The sequence below is a fragment of the Emydura macquarii genome, unplaced genomic scaffold (assembly GCF_026122565.2).
Source record: "Emydura macquarii macquarii isolate MOO-44397 ecotype Brisbane River unplaced genomic scaffold, CSIRO-AGI_Emac_v2 contig_561, whole genome shotgun sequence".
NCBI classification, from domain to species: Eukaryota; Metazoa; Chordata; order Testudines; family Chelidae; genus Emydura; species Emydura macquarii.
This window is the reverse complement of record NW_027130698.1, coordinates 98804-124101: the sequence shown is the minus strand read 5'-3', so window position 1 is coordinate 124101 and position 25298 is coordinate 98804. Positions and strand designations below refer to the sequence as shown.

The window sequence follows — 25298 nt, the reverse complement described above, 5'->3', positions numbered from 1 at the left end:
AGTCGTGTCTATTCAGAGAAGTCATATGGGGAGGTAAAAAAATCTCCCAAAGTGATTTGGTAGTATGTAGCTTATGGGAAAACATTCAGATGTTATGAGAAGAAGAGTGTTGGGGGGGAAAAAAAAGAACACCAGACAAGCCCCCCCCACAACTAACAATTAAAATAGCCTGTTCCTACAATTTTCTGTGCAGTCCCCATAAAGAATGATATACTCAGAGTAATTTATTACCTTTGCACTTGAAATCTTTGTTACACAGGCTATGACTCTGTATTACAGCAGTGTAAGGGATACATTTAACACTTTAGTTCCTGTTTATTAAGTGCATAAAAAGATCTGAGATGTCTGTAATAATTTAACCAGGGGGTGACATCCTGGCCCCATTGAAGTCAATGGGAGTTTTGTCAAACTTCAGTGGGGTCAGGATTTCCACTAAGTTGCCTAAATTCCAGGACTTGCAATTGTTTGGTCATCATAAGGAAATGCCATGCACCACACAGCTGTGCTTCCTATTTCCCAACTAGCAGGAGAAAACCAACTGCTTGAGAAGCCACAAGTCTCACATGTTAAACTGAGAGTGACCCCACAGATGGATTAAACAGTGACACTGCCATAGTTCCAGATGGAGCCCCAAATATGGAAGAACACCCTGACAACGGGCATTCTGTCCACTGGGAGATGGGATGGTGACTTGGGGACAAGGGAGAGAATTCACCTTCCACAAAAGGGATTAGAAAAGTCTCCGAGCCCACATCCCAACTGTCTTGCTGTTCTTCACTGACTAGACACTACGTTTTGTGCATCTGAACAAGGAAGCCACCGAGGAAAGCACTGCTGGGGAAGAAGGAAGTAGATGAGCCGAAGGAATGAATCCGATTTATTATATAGTTTATAGTCTTCCTTGCAGATGGAAAAATCTTTTCCTGTATCTGCAACATAACCTTCCCCACTTCTGTTCCAGGAAGATGGGGTTACATCAGGATTAAAACATTAGCAATCAATTGGCTGTATCTTAGGGATCTGATTCTGATCCTACTCACCCTGCTGTAAACTCCCCTGACTTCCTTGGAATCATTCATGCTTCACTGGTGTAAGCGAGATAAGTATCTGACCCTCAGATTTATGCTGGGTTTGGCTCCAGTTGAGAGCCTTTTTTTCTTAAACATTTGTTTGTCCTTTTTTGGCAATGAGTATATAAGATTTTACAACAAATAGATATTGTGACTAATTCTTACTTAACATGAATAATTATGAATCAGGAGAAAGCTGGCATACAGTACTCTCTCACTGTGGAGAAGACCAGAAGCACAGCAGCAGCTGTCTGGATGTCATAATGAATTCACTGCTATTTATTCACTGGCTGCACACTCCTTTCTTTTCTGATGATAAATGGTCTAATAGAACCTTGTACATTTCCCATTAGCTTGCATCATTACTTTAGTGAGTTATTGAACAGGAAAATCACATTCACATGACAACAAGAGGCGTAAACAAAGTTACTGTTCAATACATATTAACGTCTCCATATTGATCAATACATGTAAGGCAGCTACCATGCAGTTTGCTATTTCTCTCTGTAACAGCACATATAATCAGTGATCACATTTTACCAGCCTGGAGTAATGTTTGGGCACAATATTTATATTATGTCTATGTCAACATTAGGATTCTCAAAAAAACCCCAGAACGTTTAATAATCTCTGCTCACAATTTTGGACTTTGACTATTGCAATCCATATTAAATACAGCTTTGGCATTTGAACTGCCGCAATATGTTTAGTATATGATAGAAATAACTCTGCAGAGTTGGACAAATTCTCTGCCCATAGGTTGACTAGTTACACACGCATGCACGCACATAGAACACACAAGGCAGTTTTACAGACACTAAGTTCAACAGAGCAATTAGGATGTTATTCCTTTTAGGTGATAAACAAATCAAGTATGCAACGCATATTCTGAACTTTCACCAGACAACTAAATAGCTTCAAGTTATACAAGTTTAAAACAATTAAGTAACATGAACAATACACACTACTTCTCTAAAGTACTTTAGGAAATAACTCCATTACTGAGACTCTAGTCTCTGATGCTAAAATTTGAGCGCTAAAATTCTAGCCACACAGTTCGGGTCAAAAGTAACAAATCAAGCTGACAGAAAGCAAGACAATGGAGATGGAGTTGGTACATCAATTTTCAACACAGACATTGAAAGTAGTATATACCATCTATTTTCAATATACTACATTTGTGTTACCATTGTTTATGCAAATATCAGAGTTTATTGCTGTGGTCCTTCCTCTCAATGTACTACATTTTCACAGATTTTAACTAATCAGCAGTATTCCATACATATTTTCATGCATTTCAGTGAACAAGACACTATCAACAATTTACTATTCACAGTAAATAAGTATGCACGAAGCAAAACAGAACATTCATAAAAGGAACAGGCGCCCTAAATATTCTATCAAGCGAATTGCATTGTGCAAAGTCAGGAAGAGCAGACATCGCTTTAAAAACAGCCACTAGTTAATGACACATTGAAGAAACTTATTTTTTATCACTTGCTGGTTTAGTATGCAGTCAACATACAAATTAGCATTTTTATTTTGGTCTTTCACATTTTGCCATAATTTAACGCAGCAGCTCAAGAATTGAGGAATCAAGTGTGTCATTGCCGTCAAAAACATGATAGTGTTACTGCAGACATTCAGAAGTCAGACTGAAGAGCAATGTTGAATGGGAAACAGACAATTTTTTAAATTCTTGTATATCCGCCGGATTTTTCATTAGTGCCACAAAGCTCCAGTCATTAGATAAAGAGTCTTTCCTGTGCTCATTCATTTTGCGTGGTCTGCTGTAATTTATGGTCAGTCTTTCAGCAGTTTCCCCTCATTGTCTCATTACCTAGCTTACCATCCTACCCCCTGTCTGTCAGGATTGGAGACTGGCAATTTTCTTCAAAGGTATTGTCAGCTTCGTTTTGGGAAGTGGCCAGTTAGCTCGTTTGCATGAGAAAGCTGTCATGTACACAGCAAAGCATACTTTAAAAACAGGAGTTCTCAACCATTTTCAAAACTTTTAATCTTAACAGAGATTGTTGCATAGGCAACTCCTTCACCTGCAGTCACATATGATGGAGTTCCTGTGGCAAATATACTAACTGCTTACATAGAAGGGTATGGTGTGAAATTCTGACCCCAGTGAAGTCAACAGGTGTTCTACCATCAACTTCAATGGGGCAGGATTTCATGCCTGATGTTTTTCAGCTCTAATTTATATGGGCCTGATTCCCTACACCTGGACACTGATAAACCCAGATTTAATGCTAATGAAGTCAGTGGAATTAAAACAGTATAGAACTGGCACGAGGAGAAAATCAGTCTCAATACCATAAACTATGTGTTTTACATTCCTATATTACATCAAGCATTTTCACCTCTCATACAGTAGCTGATTAATTACTGTAATTTAAAATAGAGATGGAAGAAATTTATTGGGCCATTCAAGTTCATCTTCTTGCCCAAAGCACTTGGATATTATAGCAATAAGTTCTGTAGAAACCCTCAAGATCGATAACAGAATTGTTCCCCACAGTGTTAGTTTCAGCATCAGAAAATATACCTCATTTAAGAAAGCTCCACCCTATATTTTCTTTCCTGTCCAGCAGAATCATTGAAGAGACATAGTAATATGGTATGTAGAAACACAATGGTACTGAATCCATGCTCTCTTTGATGCCGATTAATATCTTCTATATTTAATTCAATTTACTTATGCCATCCTTCGCTTCATTATAGAAAGCCAGCATTTTCAGAAACAAAGCCTTGTCACACTGCATGATGGCAGGAGAATCTGAGAGAAAATATTTTGAGCTGGGATAAACAAAAGCACTGAAGCAATTTGAATACTCAGGAGAGGGCAGCCATCAATGTTACTGTTTCCTGATGCTAAGAAAACCATTCCACAGAATGGCAGTGCTTCCCTCCCAGCCAGCCACAACTGCACAGATCTGATCAATCATTGTTTTTAATCTCATTACAGTCTGGGTTAATATCCCAGTGTTTCCATTTTCCTGAAACACGTCTCCTGACCCTTTGGTAGCTGCGTAACCAAAAAAGTTTCAAAGCAAATTACGAGTGTTAAATGGCATAATTTGTCTTCTCTACATTCATTATAGACATGCCTTGAGATGGTAGCTCAAATGAAAGATGATATTTAATCTGTCGCTAAATTACATACATGTCTGCTTCTAGCACTTATTAAGCCTTAAGCAAATCAATACCTGATTGCCTTTTAATCAAGAATAGATAAACCAGAATATGTTAAGTTCTTAAAACAGCACTTGCAAAGCATTACCAGAGTTTAAGCTAATGATGTAAATGCACTGCTAAAGCAAATATTTTAGAGTGTACACATCCAGTTCATGATCCTTCATAGCTCACTGGAAGTGAGAATTTTTTAGTCTCTTGCTTTGGAGACACAAGTTATCAGTATAATAAAACCTGCTGACAGAAGAATAAAATGTTTTAAAAAAAAGACAACTCTCTAGCTCCCAAGTCACTTTGTACACCTTTTAAATTATTGTAAGCATTAAAAACTTATGTTAAATGAGTAAGATTGAATTAACAACAAAAATGATCATTTATTTGCTTAGAGTTGTTGTGTTTAATTCCCCACAATAAAATATTTCATTGCACTTCCATAGCATCTTTCACTCAGGAATTTCAGAGCTTCTAAAATATATCAATCAATTAAAGTCAAGCATCCCTATCAGGTAGGTTTTACCTCCATTTTACAGATGGGGAAATGGAGGCATAGAAAAGTGATACATCTTGCCTAAGTTTATACACTGAGTCAGCAGCAGAACTGGAAAGAACTCAGAAGCCTTGACTTCCGGTCCACAGCTCTAGTTACAAGTACCTGGCTCCCACTCCCTGTCCCATGCACAAATTCGATAACTGTGTAATGAGAATGAAGGGAGAGCCACAATTTTGCTATGCACGGGATAACCTTGCCCATTAGTCAGCACAGAGTAATCTAAGCATCCGTCACTACAGGTACTTTTTTAAATTGGCAAAGAATAAAAGCATCAGAATGAAATACCTTGGCAAATATTTTTCTCTTATATCATTTGCCACTTTTTCTGCAGCACAAAGCCTGCAGAAGCAGCAATGCCCAACTCAGTTCTGCAGCTCTGAGGCCACAGTGGATGCTGACATGAAAAGCCATGTCTTGAAGTGACTGCCTAACAGCTGCCCAGATCTTTCCCCTTTCTAGGGCAGAGTCCTAGAACCCAACCCGGGAAGACTTCCATGCACCAGTGAGAACTGGGAAGCATTGAGCGGGTATGGAGACTTCCCTGACATTCCAGTGGGGGCAGGTTCCTTGCCAGCAGGCTGATATTCAACTGATGGCAGATTAAGACAGACAACTCTCCCCTTGAATGAGTGCTGCAAAGCAAAGCAGTGCTCAGCCAGGGTGAGACAATGGCTCCACTCAAGGCCAAATGAGAGCAAGAAAGAAGCAGAACTATCTATAGTTCTTACCCACCCCACTGATTTACATAGGGACAGAGATCCATTCCCCACCTTATTTCCCTTACCTCCACCTCTCCACTCACTTCCTTCTTGATTAGTGCTGGGATTTTACAACAGATGGGGGCTAGATTTTCATCTCTTGAATGGAGGGAAGGAAGCAGGGAGGGAAGGAGAAGGGGCTCCTTTACATGATTAACTACACTTATTCTGCAAGTCCTATCTAGAGAGTAGGTGCAACTCCTTACCTCCTCCCCACAAATTGTACTGACTTTCTTCAGGATAGCTCAAGCCTAATGCACCGTTTTTAAAAGGGTGCATGCTGGGGCTTCCATGCCTCAATGCTGTGTTACATTTTGGGTCTAAAACCTTGTCCACAAGGGTTTTTAGTCATCAGTGTAGCAACAATGTTGGATAGTGTGATTTAATGCAAGGTTTTCTAGGCATTCTGCTAATAATCACAGTATAAATGATGGTAACAAGAGCTTTATATAAAAAAAAAAACCTATGGAATTTTGTAAAAGCAGGGTGTTTTGAGGTGGGTTTTTTTTTTTTTTTTGGTGTGTTTTTAAGTTGATGCTGCAAAGCAGTCTTTTGAAGAGGAAAGTTAATATTTTATTAACCCAGAATACGATCTGAGTCAATGAATTGTAACTGTCACCAGTAGTTATTGGCATATCTGCTAACTCAGTTCCCAAGGCATCCATCTACCAGAGGAAGTACTGTAAGCAGCAACAACCCAAAGTATGAAGACTCTTGGGTGTTGAATAGTTGACTCGAGGGTAAAATGACAACTCAAACGACAAATCTGCAAGCTCTTCTTATTGTGGGGTACCTCATCTCTCCTGTGCCACATTAAATTAAAATAAATAAATAAAATTATATAAATCTCAGAATAATTTCTCTTAGCTGATTTTAAAAAGTACTTCCTTCCTTACAAATCCTTCTAAAGTGGAAAACTCAGTTAAATACCGCTGTGGGGCTTTTGGAGAGCTAGAACATGTAGACATTTTTATTTACTACCATAAAACATTGTAACTTCATGATATCTTGGGTTTATTCTTTTACTCACATTTCCGTGACATTCATTCATTACCCAACCCTAATGTCACAATTGCCTGCAACAGAGCCATGCAATGTAGTGAAAGTTTAACAAAGTTCTCAGTAGAGATGGGCTTGAATCTTAAATCTCAAATCTTACCAGCCCATCTTGGAAGGTCAGGATCAGACTTTGGGTCCAGATGTGAATTTTGGGCCAAAATAGAAGCCGTGGATCAAAACATGTGAAGCTTTGGAGTGGCTGAAAATCTGAAATAGGAACAAATTTTACAGTTGTAGCTCAATCCTAATTTTCAGTATGGTTAAGTCAAGACTGGGGTGTAGATAGTGCTAGTACAGTGTGACCAAAATATTGCTGCTACACTAGTTTTGTTCTATTTAAACAATCTTAAACTCAGGGTTAGATGCATTTCAGAGCACGTAAAAGAAAATGCCAAATACTCTAAAAGCACTGTAAGAGATGAACGACTGCTCCCATTTCCTGAAAAATATTGAATATAGATTGCCTCTAAAAACATGCTTCCCCACACACATTTTATATTTTAATCCAAATCCTCAATCTTCTGCTACTGTCAACTGTTTTACAGCTTGCTAGGTTACAATATATTCTGTTTATTCCCAGTATTTTAAAAGCCACTGGGGAATAGTTAATTGTTCAGTCATGTCATTGTGTGTACAGCTGGAGAGCTGACAACGTCTGTTCCAGTCTCCCAAGCTTGCTTTAAGTATGTCTTTGCTTTTTTTGGGTCATGTTTTCCAATTTATCCAACCATTTTCCTCCCCTTTCAACCAAATTTATCCTACATTTTGCTATAACGTCAATGGGATTGCACAGACATTAGTCTGTGCAGAATCTAGAAAAGTACATGAGTACAAAAGAAATTTAGCCCTTGTACTGAAAAGTAGGGCCCAAAGGTCTGCATGGACCATATTGCAGTAAATACTTGTGCTTGTGTAGACCCCCATGGAATCCATCAGGGGTCTGCTCAGTGGCATGGGTCCATCCACATGAATATGATTGCAAAAAATCAATGCCCATGTTTTGTTAGTATGAATATTTTTAATATATATTTTAATATTTATCATGTACCATTGCCTCTTTAAGCACCAGGATAACCTGTGAAATAAGAGTGTTGTGTCTCATTGGGAGTTTTCCACTTACACACTGGAAATGCTTCAGCATGTTCATGGGATATTGGGTGGAGTCATTCTTTTCATGAATTACATTTGCCAGCCTCAAGACTATTACATTCTGTAGTGATTTTAGAATAAGGATTATACATGTATGTATGAGTGAGAGAAAACATGGACAGTCAGAGGGCACCAAGAATAAAAACCTTAAATTATATGTTTTATGCAACCTTAAAATGCACATTTATAAGTAAGCCAAGAATTTAAGTAAAATGATCAATATACAGAGGTATATTCCCACTACACTAAACCACCGTAATGGTCATGGCCCTAACTGGAGGTGAAATTCACCACTGTAAAGACCCCAGGCAAATCCTATGCACCACTGAGCACTGAAGTCACACTCAAGCAGTGTTTAACCCTTGTGCTGGCCCTCGTAGTCTGCTGATTGAGGAGACAGTGTGAAATCCACTGTTAAATTCAACATTGGGTTTACTGGGTAAATGCAGACATGTATTTCAAGAGAGCACTAAAAAAAATAAAAATAAAAAATGACTGGTCACCTCATTTTCAAAGGTGCTAAGCACTCACAGCTCCAGTAACACTTGGAATTTTTAAACAAACTCCCATTGCTTCTGTTTATACTTTTTCTTTAACTTCTGCAAATATTCCTGCAAAATAAGTTTTACTAGCGCAAATGCTTGCACAAACACAGATGTCAGCCTTGCACATTTGAATTCTTGTGCGAAGCAAATTTTAAATTCATCCTTCATGAGCATTCTGACCAGAAATGTAGTCAAAGTGTACCATGTGTCTTACATGGCGAATCACATTTAAGCAACACAATCTGAAATAATAAGTGTGTTTAAAAGTATTGCAATGTTCATAGACATTCTGTGAGCAGAGAGGTAAAATTTAGTGAACACATTCCTTATTCATTAGTGGCTTATTTAAACAGAGATAATACTACTACCTTGCAGGTGTGTGTGGAATAGCTTGAGTGCAAAAGAGATTAGCTAATCTTTATAAAGCACTGAAGCTTCCAGCTCCCATCAGCTTTCCATGGGAGCTGGTTGTGTAACTCTTACGCGCTGTTGAAAAATCCAACCCTTTGAAGATATCAATCTCTATGTAAATAGTATTTCTATTAGAAGTAAGGTCTGAGAGTTAAGATGCTTGAGACTTGCATGATGATGCAATTTCCATGTACATTAAGAATTCCAAACCTACCAAAAAAACCCCAATTTTTTCTAATGTGAGGGCTCTAGATGCAATGCTAGTGCTTACAGGTTAAAATTCATTGACAAGTTGTAACTTGTTCTTTGCTACAACTGAAATGAGCAAATTTTTACAGCAATTAGATGTATAACACAAGGGATAGAACAGGTTAGTCATGAGAATTGTATTACTGGCATCTAATGTTCCTCTTGTAATAGCTTGAATTTTATTGAATGTTAGATTAATAGGAAAATCTATTAATAGTTTTGAGGCATTGTCTGAAGAAGAGGCAGGTCACAGTCTTTGATTTAAGAGTGGTACTGTACATCTGGTAAAAATTAGTTCTGAGCTATATATTCCAAAATAAAAAACAAACAGTCATCAAATCCCTTTCTCATGGGATGCTTCTTCAGAAAAACATATGCATATAGGAGAATGTCCTGAGTGGATACTCTTTTTATATCCCCTCCCTTCCCCATTGTTCTTAAGCTCTCTTTTTACATAAATTTAGCTCAAATATTGGGAGTTAACTCCATGCTTACAGTATTCTTCATCTTTGCTCACCATTCAAACTGTTTCCTATACTACACCTCATTCCAGTAAGAGATCAGTTAATGGGTTTTGTTGGATAATTCTAAACACATAGCAAACAAAGCAAGGACTCTAGCAACATCAGTCTAAAGAAATGGGCTATTTGTGTAGTGGCTTAGCCCTTGAAAGCACCCTGCCTGAGTCCTCTCTCCCATATTCTTACCATAGAGCAGCTCTATATGGCTAAACTATTTCTATCAACTCCCAGCCTAAGTAAGCTTCCCAGTGCATCTTCTCAGATGCAAATAAAGCTTATTTTATTCCCTCACATCTCTCTCAGTCAAAGGGGCCATAACTTTTTAAAAAGGGTACAAACAGAGCTGACTGTCTATACATGTTACCTACTTTTGTAATACTAGAATGGTGAATTAGTCACTTGTGAATCAAGAACTTCCATAGATTCCCTCAGACCTGAAGATGGGGCAACCTGGACCATGGTAAAAACTGTTCTTATAAAGCCATTGGAGTGTTACGTGTTAGGACATGCATTTGCTCAGTGCTAGCTTGGCAACCTCAAGTCAAGAGGCCAGTGCCATGCAAAATGGATGTGTCTTATCTTAAGAAGTTTATTTCAATGACTGTGCATATGTTAAAGGAATCATAATCCCCAAATGTGGCAGCATTGAGTGAAGTCTGTGTCACCTGGAGCACAACAACAGATACCACAAAGGAAACTACAGCCCATGTATAGTTAGCCCTTAAGAGGGGGGAAAAAAGCCATAATTGCTCTCAGAATGCTGTGCAGGGGAAACCTCAGAACAGTTGGGTTAACATCTTGATTTAAATGTCCTTCCTGAAAATAAACATTGGCCTTCTGCAATACTGGAAATACGCATTCACAAGTAAAAAGCACAAGCGGTCAGTTAACTGAAGGAATCTGTGAGTGAACAATTCCAAGGGGAGTATTGGAGAGGGGAAATACTCCACTTTGAGAACAGTATTATTTGATGTTCATGTGGTGGGCCACTTAGGTCATGAATCACACCAGAGTAATCCACAGGGAAGATTACAGGATGTGAAATTTTTATTCTCTTTTCTGTAACTAATGTAGAACCTCAGAGTTATGAACACACCAGTCAACCACACACTTCACTTGGAACCAGAAGTATGCAATCAGACAGCAGCAGAGACAAAAAAAGAAAAGGCATAAAAAGCAAATACAGTACAGTACTGTGTTAAACTATTAAAAAAATTAAGGGAAAGTTTAAAAAAATTGACAAGGCAAGGAAATTGTGCTTATTTCATTTAAATTAAGATAGTTAAAAGCAACATTTTTCTTCTGCATATTAAACTTTCAAAGCTGTCTTAAGTCACTGTTCAGTTGTAAACTTTTGAAAGAACAGCCATAATGTTTTGTTCGGAGTGAAGGAAAATAATTGTTTGCTTGACCACAGTTACTCCATTTTAGTTTCTTTAAGTGTTCTGCTCTCTGCTGAAATCACCCCCCTCCCCCTTTTTCCTTTTATCCTTACAGTGCTTATCTTGTGCCAGGGTCAGAGAAAGGTTTCCTAGAAGAGGCAAGGAGACACCCCCAACTGGTTTTAATTGGTTACACAGCCTTGAGAGATAGATCAGACAACTTTGATAGATAAGCTGAAATCTTCTGTTAACATGTTATCTGTTACGCAAACCTTTATAATTAGTAAAAGTAGAAAAGTATAAGCCAATAGCAATAGTAGTAGTAATTTGAATATACCTATAAGCATTAAGAATCTATGCATATGTAATTTCTTTGTCTTGTTTGTATAAATATGCAAAAGAGCATGCCTTCGGGGTCTCACACTGACCACTTGCTGGGAAGTGTTTGACCTCTGCAGAAATAAAGCTTGGAGACTGCCCAACTACCTGCGTGGATCTCTTTTCTATCTGGTGCAGGGTAAACGAACCTCATTTGGAATCTTTTTTTTCCCAACAGGCGTTATGAACATTTCAGAGTTATGAACAACCTCCATTCCTTAGTAGTTCGTAACTCTGAGGTTCTACTGTAGTTATACAGAATAGCTTCTCGAATCACGATATTACAGTGGTATGTTTTCTATAGACTGTCTCTTTTATAGCTAATTATTAGATGGCTAATTTAAGAAAATCTCCAAAGTAACTGCAACAATTATTTTGGGGAAAGATTCTGTCTAACATGTCTGAAGGAAATACCTATAGGCAGAGACATGTAAAATGGGTATGAACAATAATCTTGATACAGGTTGTAAGTAAGGATGACTGGAGTGTTTGTTTTCAAGAGGAGCCATTAGGAAGAGCCCTGAGGAAAAGAGGTCACAGAGCAGCAAAACAACCTAAAAGGAACAGATGCTGTTCATCCTCATTCTATGTTTCCGTTAAAGATTCTAAACTTACACTTTTAGATGAAGGAAAACAGCAACAAAGACAAAACTAGAGAGAGAGCATAGTGTATATCTTTATCCATTATGGGTCATAGCCACTCTGAAAACATGACTGGTGTTGTGTCCGCAAATGGACAGGGATCTCAGATATTCAAAGGCACAGCACATAGAAAACAAAAGGAATCAATTTCATAGCGTCATACACCACTTTCTTTTTTTAACAGTGTTTCAATGGGTCTTCAAGACAACAAGAAAGTTGACAGAGTCAAAGAATTACTGGGCAAATCTTTTAAGGAAGACATTGGTTAAAGAATGAAAAGAGAGGTGGAAAAGGTCAGACACCTCAAATAGTAACATGGAATTTTCCATGACTTTTTATTCCCAGCACTATTTTATCCATAAAATAAATTATTCATACTTAGAGGAAAGCTTTCTTCCTTCCACCTCAGACTTGTTTGCCAGTCAGCTCACTCTTGCAGATATTTGATGGATAAAAACACTAGACGTTTCATTCAATTTACTCAACTTCATTCCCAAGAAATTGTGCTTCTGTTACTATTTGGTAACAACTTACATAGGAACAGTCCTAGAACATGGTGTGAGCTGCACCAGCTTCCAGATTCCTAATAATCTATGCTCTGGACAACAAGCAATGCACTACTGTATCAAAGAAGCTGACCACAGACTAAAGTATTCTCACAGCAGGCAGTATAGGATGAATGGAAGAGAATTTAGATGAATGTCAAAAAACAGGGCTGCATATTTAAACCTGCTTCATAATCAGATAGTCCAATTTGTATTATTAAACATTTATATTACTATAGGACCTAAAGGTCACAACCAGGTTGAGCCCAATTTTGCTAGGTGCTGTATAAATACACAATAAATGACGTCCTTAACTTTACGTGGATGCACAGTAGCAGAGATAATAATGAACTTACATTCCTATAATGCCCTTCATCCAACCAAATCCCAAAATTCTTTAGAGATTTTCAAAATTGCACACGCATGTATGTGCAATTTCTGTCATATACTCATGTATCTATAACAGATGCACTTTGAAATATGCATGTACATGAATTGAACACAGATTTTTTTTCTTTAATATCTGGCCCTACAAATTTAGATTGTACAATTCTATGCTGTATTTGCAAATAACTGTCAAAGGAAGCCAATGACAGTTCCTCTAGAGTGAAATGAGAAAAAGTTTCATTGCAATTAGCAATAACACATAGTGTTTTAGAACAGGAAGTGAAGAATATCATGCCCTATTGAAATCAGAAGTAATTTTAGGATATGTAGTCTGTCTACCTATCTTGCATCAAAGAAAATGGAAGCCTACAGCATGTCTGTATGTATAGCCTAAAATGTGTTCTAAAAGGCTTTTGTCTTGACTGGCAGGAGAAAAATGGTAATGAACCCTTTAAACGGCATCTCCTCCCTTAGAGGTTGACAGAAGGGGTAGGCAGGTTGGTGGGGGTCATGTAAGCCTCCCCAGCACCTGGGGAGGGTATCTAAGCCCTGTACCGTCTGTCTGAGCCCTCTCTCACATTCAGGTTACAGTATATGCTGGACCAGCGGCTAGAGGCAACACATTGCGCCAGGCTATTGGAAGATAAGTCTCTATCAGGTCAAATGAGGGGTTCAACAAGCAGGGATTAAACAGAACTTTGGAATTTAAGAAACTGCAACAGGGGTGGAGAGGGGGGAGAAAGATCTGACACACTGACTCAGTGTCAAAAAAACAACAAAGAGCTGCCAAAGCGAGTCAGCGTACTACAAGAGCACAGAGAGGCTGGGATTTGCCCAGTCAAAACAGTAGAGGTTGGCCTAGCACCAGGTCACTCTTTCTTCACATGGAAGGGAGAAAAAGAAAACTTCAGTCCACAGCAACATCAAAGAGTACACATTGTTGATGTTTCCATAGTGAACCAGGATCCCAATAGTTTGGAAGTGAATTTGTTACATTCACAGCACAGCTTGGAATAGGAACCCAGAGGGGTATGCTTATCAGTGGTGGCATCCAACTGCATACAAAAATATGGAGACTCCCGCGGGACAGTTTAATTCAGCGATCTCCGTGCTAAACTCTTCTTGTTTATCCCTTCTTTCATGATTATATGACCGCCATTGGTGAAGAATGTGCAGTCATAATATTGTGCATTTGACCCTCAGAGGTGAGGCAACTATGAGTTGGCCTGGATGGAGGGGCGTGCTGTGGGGAGCAAGGGAAAGATCATGAGACCCAGTGTTTGGATTTGTGGTATTGGGCTTGCAGGCAGGCACCCAGTTCCCTTGGAGGTTCACAGCTGGGCCTTGGGAGCAAGGCAATTCTGAGTTGGTATGGAAGTTGGGGCATGTTCTTCAACTGATGCCGCCCACCCATTACACTTATTGGCAGCCAGGAAGCAGGCACCTGAAAAGATTATTTTGTAAAATCTGGGTAAAACCTATTTGGTTTCTAAAGGGGAGAGCAGATTGAGAAAAGATTTGAGAAAGATTTAGGGCAGTTTCAGGACTTTTTAGTGGGGGTGACAGTAAACCGGTCTGAAATACTGCAGCAGAGGGGATGGTGGGGAGCTGCTGGGCCTCCATGAATTGACAAGGCCAGAAGATGTGAACTGGAAATGACGAAGATCAGTTATTACCCACTAAAATATATTTAGAATCCAAGTTATTCAGGGACAGTGGGGTACACCTCTACCACCAGGGAGCATATATATTTTTGGTCAATGCTGGGGAGGAAACTGTTAACCATCTTGAACCTGGCTGGCAATGGATGAGAGACAGCTAAGCTAATTGTGACAGGTGTACAGTGCCAGTACTCATTCCATAGGAGGTCTGGTTCCCTGGACAGGAATTGTAAAGGACTTTGGGGCAGGCATCCCCTAAAGATGCTGGGAACAAGTTTAGAGCTCCTAATGTCTGGCATCACAATAAGCCAACTCCCATTCCCAGCCCCTTAGCCCTCATGTAAGGGGACAGCTGTAGGGTGCCAGCAATGGGCTGGCAATCAGATATGGAGAGCTAATGGCCACCTTGCACCAGGTGCAATCGATTTAGGAAGGAATAATGACCTGCACTGTCTCAGTTATATTAGGATAGCTCCCAAATGAGTTAAGTTAATAAAGTTGTGGCCTAATTAAACCACATCCCTTGCATCTTGTCTTCCTTTCTGCTGGTCAGGAACAATCAACAGAGACCAAGGCAATCTAAGTGGGAATCAATAAATGCATCCATGAGAAACTCAGGATCCACAAAAAATTAGGGACACAACATGCAAGTTAGTAAATCAAATCAACCTTATGGTTATGATCACATCATCTTAGCTTTCCTCAAATGTATTTCAAATTAACTATATGCATTTGTTCTGTAATACTGACATGTATATCTACTTTTAAAACTTAATATTTTCACTAAACTAATTTTTACAAGTAAACATCAGTGTCTAGTTCTCACCTGGAAAGTCTTGCACTGTTGATTTTTTTTTTAATTGCACCATTTATTCCTTTCTGTGGTTACAACTGTGGAGAACTGGGAAATACTTGTATTAATGTTTTATAAATATCATATGCCTCTCAGTGAGTCTGAGTGATGTTGGCCTGCCTGGATGCAAAGTTACGTCAAAAGGGATTGATAAAAGAAACTAGGCAGGAAAGGTGAAACAATTGCCTAATTAAGAAGCATTCCTTCAAACAATAGCCAGGTGTATAGTCATGAATAGGGGACTCCTCAGCCCTGACTCAAGGCTGAGAATATGAAGATCAGTTAAAGGTGCCCCGACTGAAAGATAGTGGGGAAAGTGGTCAGCATACTGCGAGGTTCACACACAGACTGAAAGCCAGAGTCAGCAGCAAAAGGCTATAACTTGGTCCCCAAGAAAATGGGGCTATGTTAGATCTATCTAGGGGCTTGAAGGGAATGGCAAACATAGGTGACACAACATGCTTGTAGGTCTCTTGTTTTAAATCCACTTCTCTAAGCACTGTGTACCTTTTTGGGCAAAGTCAGTCATACTTTATTCTGGAGAAGCTGCTTCTGTATCACTGAATACTATTACTGTGCAGAGGCTCCCAGAGGGAAACTCTTGCAAGTGCCAAGCCCATCAGGCCTGCAGAGCAACATGGTTCTCAACCAAGGGGTATAACCAGGCGACCCAGTTGGAGAATGGGATGGGATCCTGCAGTCTAACCAAATAGAAGTGGGGAGACAGGCCCACCACATAAAAAGGAGCCCACTCAGGGGACTGGAAAAAAATCTTAAAAGGGGCAGCCTACCCAGAAAATGTAACTATATCAATAAAAATTATGATTTCACAACAAAAAGCAAGCATGAATATATATTATTCAGAATAAAAATGTTTAAGTTGGTCATGCACCAATTTTAATGCAAAAGCTTTAAAATGATGATATGGGAACTCATACTTATGCATTTAGCAAAAATTTTAAAAGTATAATAAAAATCCATATACTGCAGAGCTTTTCATCCAAGCATTTCAAAGCTGTTTGTTTGTTTGAACAAAGATGTATTTATTTTCCAACCTCCCCTGTGAGGCATTAGTTTGCCCATTTTACAGGTGAGGTTACTGGGGCACAGACAGTCAATAGTTTGCTCATGGTCACATAGTGCTTTCTTGGCAAAGCAAAGTGTTTTAATGTAGGAAACTGGGCTCCCAGCCCCCTTCTGACTGCTAGAAAATACACAATTAGGACCATATTCATGTTGTACTTTTACCTCACAATCAGGATCACTTCCTGTCACAGCCAATGGATACTTGAGAAGGTAAAAGTGTATGTGCTGACACTTACAGCAGCCGTCGGAAGACTCTAGTCATTGAAATGTGCTTTAATAAAGAAAATTGTCCTCACTTTCCGCCCTCCCCCCCAGCTTTTTGATGGAGATTTTATTTTACATTAATGTGTGGAAAAGAAGAAATTCTTAGAAAGCTCTGAAAATGAAAAAGCTTAAACACAAAAGAAATATAGTGACTAAGAACTAAAAGTCCTCAATGATTTGGCCAAGATGAACGGATGACTAATGCTGAGCCCCTAGATTTGTAATTTAGCACCTAAACAAAGGGCTTGATTTTTAAAAAGTGCTGAACACCCATCATCTCCCATTGAAATGACAGGTCTAATTTTTTTCATATCTGTCTATAAGTAGACAGATGTTTAAATAGTATCCACCACATCTTAATTTCTGTGTATGCGCACACACGTGTATATATATTATACATAATTCTGTGCTTGTGTGTTTGGTTTGTATTTATATATTATATATAATTCTGTGCTTGTGTGTTTGGTTTGTACATATATCTATGGGTATAGATATAGATTATGCCCACTATTTACCTGCATTTGTGAAGTTCTGACATCTTCAAGTAAAAATGCAATATAAACATAGATTATATCATCATCAGGGTGTATAATAACTACGTTTTTCAGTTTGCTACTCCAAAGATTAGACACTTATATTTACTTATGCACTCTTTACTTTGTTCAAACAAACCAAATTATGCCTCTCTCCTGCTGGCAAGGATCATTTATCAAAATATATTTGAAGCCTAGGAGAGTAATGGTCAATTCAGGTTCAATCCAAGCAGGTTCAGTGGCTGGCTGTGGCAATTGGTTTGCATATAAAGAAAAAGAACAAAAAAAAAAAAAACCAAAGACAAAGACAAACCAAAAAACTCTTAGCTTTGTGAAAAAAATTCCAGACTGACTTAAAAGGCTTTGAATATGTGTGTCAAATTTAATGGATCAAAATTATTGCATTCCAATTGAGACTTCCATATTAAAATAGGAAACAAATTTTGATAGAAATTGGAGATTAATATTCTAAATTAATCTATAGTCTAGTATCTAATACTTGTGATGATTGGGGATTCTATCTAGGCATGATTTATTAATTCTGCTTGTGATTATGAATTCTTTGTATGCTTAAGACATTATGATTCTTATCCTTACGATATTCTTGCCTCATACTCCTTGCACTAAGGAGACAGAGGAGTGGTGCTGCATGTCAACTTGACTGAAGAGTCAAGGTCCTTCATTGTGGAGGAGTCTTAGAATTTAAGTCAAAGGAGCAAGAATTATGGAAGTTACATTCCATGCAAGGGGGAAAAAAAACTTGTAGGAAAGGGCTCCAGATCTAACTTGATGAATAACCATTTCAAAAAGGATGTTAAGAGTAAGCGAAGTTCCTGGACAGAATGGAAGACAGGACTAACCAGCAAAGAACACTGTCTTGGAGGTCAAAAAATGAAAGGATAAAGTGATAACTTCCAAAAGACAAGCTAAGCTAGATCCTGCAAAGAAACTTAAAAAACTAGAAGGTTCTTTAGCCATATAAAACAAGAACGAACAAGTGGGGCCACTACACAAAGATGCAAAACCTAGAGAAGATGGAAATTACCACATCTGAGATGGAAACAAAACTGAAAGAGCATAATGTGCTCAAATGGGAGGTGGGAAGGGATGGAAAAACCTAGATAATTTCCATCCCAGAATAATGAAAGAACTTGCGCATTAAATTGCAAATCTGGTATCAAGGATTTTTAATCAATCAAATCAAATGGGGGTAGAACTGTAGGACTGGAGAACAGCAAACATACTACATATATATTTAAGAGAGAAAAAAGGCAGCTACAGATTCGTTAGTCTGATCTCAGTAGTACACAAAATTTAAGAACAAGTTTTGAAGGAAAGAGCAATTGAAATATGGATTTTATCTCACATTCCGTTTACCTCCAAAATGGGTTTGCCAAAGGTAGATCCTGACAGATGATGACAAAAATCTTAACTGTTTCTTTGGTTAATCAAAGAAACAGTTAAGACAGTTAAGAAATGCAATGAATCCAAATGACATTAACAGCAGTAAAGCATCTGATACATTACTTTCACCCATTTTACTATTGACAATGTTACTGATACTAATGATAAATAATTCATGTAAGAGGAAAAATCTGTTCCACCCCCAAAAAAAAAAAAAATCTGAAAGAGACTGACTGGTTTGAAAAAAAATTACCATCCTATTAAGAGGGCTATTAGAATGAAAACAAGAACCTTAGCTATGGTATTTGCAAATTATTTGAAATGTCATGAGGATGTTTCAGTTCCCTGTACTGAATCACTGCTCTGACATATTATAAAAGATGTATAAGGAAACTAATTTTAAGAGTGAGATTTTCCTTGTAAAAGCTGTATCAAAATAAGTTTGCTCTGGAGGAAAATAAAAAATATGAGGGAAAGGAAGACATGCCTGGCTGATGATAATGGGAAACTTGTTTGGGCCTGATGAGAAATCATTCAACACCACTCCATGTACGTGAAAAGCATGACTTGTAATCAAGCTAACATCAGTGAGACCTAGGCCTGACCTGCTAAGTGATAGATTGCAAGTTAAGGAAACCTGAGAACTTCTCTAAACTTGTATGCCCTCAAGTTTCTCAAAGATTAAGAATACATTTCAACTTGCTTGTTTCAGTCAGTTGATGTCCCCCTTTTTTCAGTTCTGTCCACCAGCTCTTGAACCGCTGCTCACCATTTTGAACCTGACAAGTTTCTTGAGATACTTGGGAAAATTTAAATCGGATAAAATGCATGTGTCATTTGACTAAGAGTCAATGGAATAGCTCTTTAAAATGTAAAGGCTCTGCAATTTAAATGAATAGAGTCTAGAGTAGTGGTTCTCAACTTATTTACCAGTGTGGGTCACATATATAGCTCTCTCACCCCTCTCCTCCCCGCCGCCCGGTATAGCCCTACGGGTGTCAAAGGCTGCAGCTGTATGCTGACTGAGCCGCAAGCAGCCTGCAGGCAGGTTGAAAACCATTGGTCTAGAATCATAAAATTTAAGGCCAGAAAAGACCACCAGATCATCTGGTCTGATGTCTCCTATATCACAGGCAACCACCACCACCAAACAGGTCATAAGGTTGTATGAATTTGGTATTGACTGACTTCAACTGCACATTAATTGCTTTATTCTCTCCAGCTCAGGATGAGCCTATCAAGGATTTCTGTTAAGCCAAACAATTGAGTGAGGATACATGTACTACTTGAACGAATGATCTCTTCTTTCCACGTTGACAGTGGCTGAAATGTGAAATTTAAAATGTGTTTTCCAGGTGAGTTGGTTAATTAACTGTAGCCCTAATTCAGCAAAGTATTTAATTACATGAGTAATCCTATTGAGTAAAATGGTAGGCATGTGCTTTAGTATGTTGCTGAATCAGGGCTTTTAGTAGCATGCAAAAACAATAGCTGCTGTTCAGTATGTCAGAAACTGATTTTCTCACTCACACAATTTTATACCAGGTCGTTAGGGGGTAAAAGTCACAGGTTAAGTACCCATAAGTATTTTTATAATTGTATTTCACTCAGCAGGCTTGTTCTAGGATGATCAGACAGCAAATGTGAAACAAATCAGGACAGAGGGTGGGGGGTAATAGGCACCTATATAAGAAAAAGCCCCAAATATTGGGACTATCCCTATAAAATCGGGACATTTGGTCACCTGAGCTCGTTTACCAGTGGTGCCTCAGAAATTGCAAAATTTGTTTTCAGCTACTGGGTCAAATTTTGAAAGTGACTTCTAGTTTTGGACCTGCAAAGTTTCAGGCACTATCCACTGTGGACACAAATATCGTGAGTGTACAAAGGCCCGAGTCTACCAATGAGGTAGCTGGAGGACTGCATTATCAACACCTGTGTCCATTACTGAGCATGCTTCCAAATCTTTGATGCAAAGTAATAGGCCGGGATGAGGTCCTTTGAAGTTTGGCCCAAGAATGTGTAGTTGATAATAAGCACTTTCCTACTATAAACTGGGGACCGGATAACACTTTTGTTAAAATCAGATACTTTCTACCAGAAAAAGAACCATTAATATGTTGCTAAAGGAAATAGCTGCCGCTTACTTTTTAGTCACAAAGACTGATACATAGAATAAAATTCTGATCTATTCAGGAGAGAAATGGAAATCGAACACTTATGATGCCATTTATGTTAGAAATATACTGGAGTAGTTTGGTTCCTGAAGCTTTTCCACATGATTCAGATTTATCTGCTTCTCAAGAACATCTGATTCTGTGGGATGTCCCCTTAAAATTTAATTTTGGTATAATGAAAGCAGCAAGAGACCTGAAAGATCTGTGGCTTTGCAGATTTGCAAAAACTACAGCATGAGCAGAGTCTGAGTTAAAAATGACTTCTTCCAAACCAGTTAATTTATGAGTGTTTCATTTGACCTAGCTGCAACAAGATTGATAATGAATCATCCAGGCATTGCAAATATGCTACTTGACATGTGATTTTTATTTATTTATTTATTCAGCAGCTTTATTCTGAACTTATTAATTGTAAAGCAACTTCTCCACTAAGAAGACTAGCGAGGAAAGAACCAGAGAGTTAATTACTACATGGATATAATTTTCATCTTCATTTTATAGAGACAGAGTCAAAAGCAACTGGGATCTCACCAGCTCTTCATGATCCCAAAATCAATATCAAGCAGCCTCTTCTTTCTGAGCCAGGGCTCAGAAATAAGAGCCAGTCTAACAGGGGTTTTCACACATTAAGTTTTCTATTCCACATCAACTCTAATGGCACCTGTCTGTTCAAATGCATCATTATCCCTTCAGTGGGTATTACAGGCAACTTCCTGCAAGTCTGCAAGACCCCTTTACCCATGCAGTAGAAGTATACATAATACTCCAGCCCATTCCAGTAGATTGCCAATATCACATCAATAACACCCTGCATCCCTATTGGTCAGAGGAAGGAGTTCACAGCATGCTCTTAAACACAGGGTTTCTCCCCCATACTAAGAGGTTTTTGTTACCATCAGACTCCATTCACTGCTCTAATATTTTGGCATAATATGAAATAAATACTAATTTGCCTGAGATATTTGATCATGCACTTTAATTGAGCGAACTGATAAGTGAAAGAAAAAAACACCAGTGTATTTGCAAAAATGGAATACTCTGTTTACCCATGTGGAGTACACGATGGGAAAGAAACGGTACAGTTTCTCTTGCAACTATATTCAGAAACAAACTATTTACAAATCAGTGTAAAATTAAAATGTGGATATAGTTTTTTCAATGGCTTTTTGAGATAAGCCACAATTCTCATATGTCTAGTTACTGTATTTGAGGTAAAACATGGACTGATGACTATCACAGGACTGGGATCAGAGAGAGATGTAACGTCTATTCCCAAATCTAAAGCAAATGTTATTGCACATGATTTAACATCTCCAGTAAAATTCCTGGACCTTTTGAAATCAGTGACAGAACTCCCATTGACATCAATGGGGCCAGATTTTACCCTCTATGTCTTGCCTACCCTATGTATAAAATGGAGCCTTCTTCCCTACATCACAGTGGAGTTGTGAAACTTAGATGCAAGAGTATTTCCAGATCCTCTGGTAGAAGACACTATAGTAAGTTCAAAACCTTATAGTTTATTGCTCCAACTTAAAAGAGTCACATGTAAGGCAGTCTTTTTAGGGCAAGGGCTGTGGCTTCCTCCCTGTTGGGGCTATACAAATAATAAACAAGTTAAAATGATAAATTGACCAAGTTTAATATTACGGTATAACGCTTGCGCTTGTAAGAATGTAGCTGAGTGGAGTGACAATGGTGTTCAAAATGGATGAATTAGTGGGAGACTGAATAAACCTCATGCAGTTTGGTCAAATGGGTAGAGTAGGAGATTGGTAGTTGGTTGTAATTCCTGTCTCTGCCACATGATATGGGCTGAATCACTTGATTGCTTTTGTGCCTTGAGTTTCTTCACCTCTACAGCAGGTATTATAACCATACATGGTAGGTGAGTTTAAGCCTGTTAATTCCTTATTTCCAGCAGATGGTGAAGGGGGGTGGATGAAAGTTGGGATGTGGTGTAGGCCAGGAGCAAGGAGCCGGTGAGGTGCGGAGAGGAGAAACATTCTGCCTAAAGCACCCATGGCATTCTCTCCCCTTTACAAATTGATTGGGTATTAAAGCTCACTTGCCCAGGGCAAATACTTGATTTATCAATGGTCTGAAAGAATGCTTGGGGCATTCTGCCCAGCAATGTCTTCCACAGCTTGAGGGGCTGAAAATATAACATCAACTCTAAAATTATAGTAATGTGCTGAAGCAAAAAGGACTCAATCATGTGAAGTACTTACATTTGAAATGGACTTTAACAAAGCAGAGCTCAATTGACATGGATTAAATTTCTGCACCACACTGTGAAGCCCATAGTTGTACAGCGTAGTTGTCTTTACTTTTCTAAGTCACCGTTATCATAAAAAACAACTAAAGTCAAATTCAACTCAAAGGTGGAAGAAATAATGGAGTGCACAATAAACTCTTCTAATTTATAATATTCTCTCCAATATCTGTGAGCCTCTGCTTTTGTGAGGAAATTGTGTGCGATGACCTGCTGCAGGTTTTTTTTTATCCTGTTTTGATTAACAAAAAATAGCTAAGAATATGAAGAATGAATTAAGGGGAAAAATAAAAGCAATATAATTAACAAGGGAAGATGGCATAGATTAGTCTAAATGCCTATAGCTTTATATATGGATTATTGTGCTCTCAACAAGATAGTGTTTTCAGACAGTGGCATAATAAAGCTACTAGGCTACTGTGCATAATTTCCCCAGACATGTTTCATGCATGAATTAGATGGGCAGTCAAATAGAAGAGTAATCAAATTTGAAATATTCCTTTAAGAATTGGATTGTGAGATCAAATATTAAACCTCCCTCTCCCCCTCCAGAATATGGAGAAAGGCACAGCACCTCCCAAATGATAACAGTGTAATAAATATTGCTTCATTAATCTGTCTGCACTTGTTCAAAGAGGTGAATTTTAAATGTTGCCAAGGTTCCAGACTGCTTGTTCAGATTAGGTGTTCAAAACTCAAGCTGCCAGATTCAGAGAGAATGTACAGCGAATATATGATCAATCAGCACCTTACACCAATGTGACATCTATCCAAATTACACGTGTGTTTATTTTAAATGATGGATAGAGGAAGCTATGATACCAGGTGAATTGAGTATGTACCACAATGGTGTACAATTTTCAGGAAGCCCCATACTCCTTTACATTCTAATACTGTAAGAAAAGATCAGATTCTGAAGAAATGCTCTCTGATCCTGCCCACACCCGTTGATGTAAATTGAAAGTGACAGAATATGGCAATATCTCCATAAAGTGAACAACAATTTTGGACCAGAGGAAAATGTCATCTGGCTGTCTTTCACACCTTCCTTCAGTCAACTTCATCCCTCCGCGCCCCCACCTCCCCTTCTTGGCAATTTGAATGGACGCTTGTCCACATATTAAGACTTAAAAAAAAAAATCCCTGTGGATACAAGGTGCATGTAACAAGCAGCTATGCTCATCAAGAAAAAACAGTTTTCTTACTGAGAAAACATGCTTTATAAAAAGTGTTTATGGAATCTTTAAGAGTGCATCAGATCAGAGAGCAATAAACTTGCTTTTTAAATTAGAACTAGACTTAGAATTTCTGCTGATATTAGGCAACCTCTGGAAAAAATATCAGGCCATAAGTGTCTCAACTAGAAACTTTAAATGATTAAGACATTTGGGTTTAATTTGAGTATTCAGCAAGAAAATGATATAACAAGTTCATCAATACACTGTAGATTTAATCATTTTAATTTCAAATGTATCATCCAGATATCAAAACATTACTACACCAGTTCTCAAGTTCTGCTACAATACTTTACCACTTTTAAGACTAATAAGAACAGTCCAAAAGCTGGAATCTGCAAGAGCCTGACTAATTATCTGCAGAAACATAACTACAGACACACACACACATTCTATTGGTCTATGATGGGCAATCATTGTTTTAGACATGAATAATCACTCAAGTCCTTTCAGATAAACTTTTCTAATTAATTAGAAAGTGCTATAGTATTATATGAGCACTGGCCTCATGCCATTTTAATTTAGCGTCACATAAAGGTCAGAACTAGTTACACCATATATCTGGCAGGTGCCGTAATGTATATTTCTCAGATTTTTATCATGACTAAACTTTATTTTTCTTCTATAGAAAATGTGCTTGATTTTCCTTTTACGTATAACCACGTTACATGTGTGCCATTCCATTGACTCCATTCCTTCTGACTTACGAAAGCAGAATCACATCTACTAATTTTAGTGGTGTTTCCTTCAATAGATTTCATAGGAAAAGCATGTGAAAATTTAGCACGTAGAGACAAGATTTTAGGGCATCTCTCTACCAACTGACCAGTAAGACAACTTGTCAAGTTCCTTTAAAAAAAACCCACAAAAAACCACCACACTGTCCCCTACAATTCAACATTAGCAAACTTTTTTTTTTTTTTTTTTTTTAAATCAAGGGGAACTTTTTATAGAGAAAAA

At 38.2% G+C, this 25298-nt stretch overlaps 1 long non-coding RNA gene across 3 annotated transcripts in view; it reads right to left on the bottom strand.

Moving 5' to 3' along the window:
- Positions 1-25298, bottom strand: part of LOC137147620 (uncharacterized) — an 88794-nt gene that overhangs the window by 42727 nt on the left and 20769 nt on the right. For 2 of the 3 annotated variants that reach the window (XR_010918261.1, XR_010918260.1), the window contains one exon: positions 6742-6848. The exons of the other annotated variant lie outside the window; for it this stretch is intronic. This is a non-coding gene — a long non-coding RNA (uncharacterized lncRNA). The remainder of the gene's footprint in view (positions 1-6741; positions 6849-25298) is intronic. 3 annotated transcript variants of the gene reach the window in all.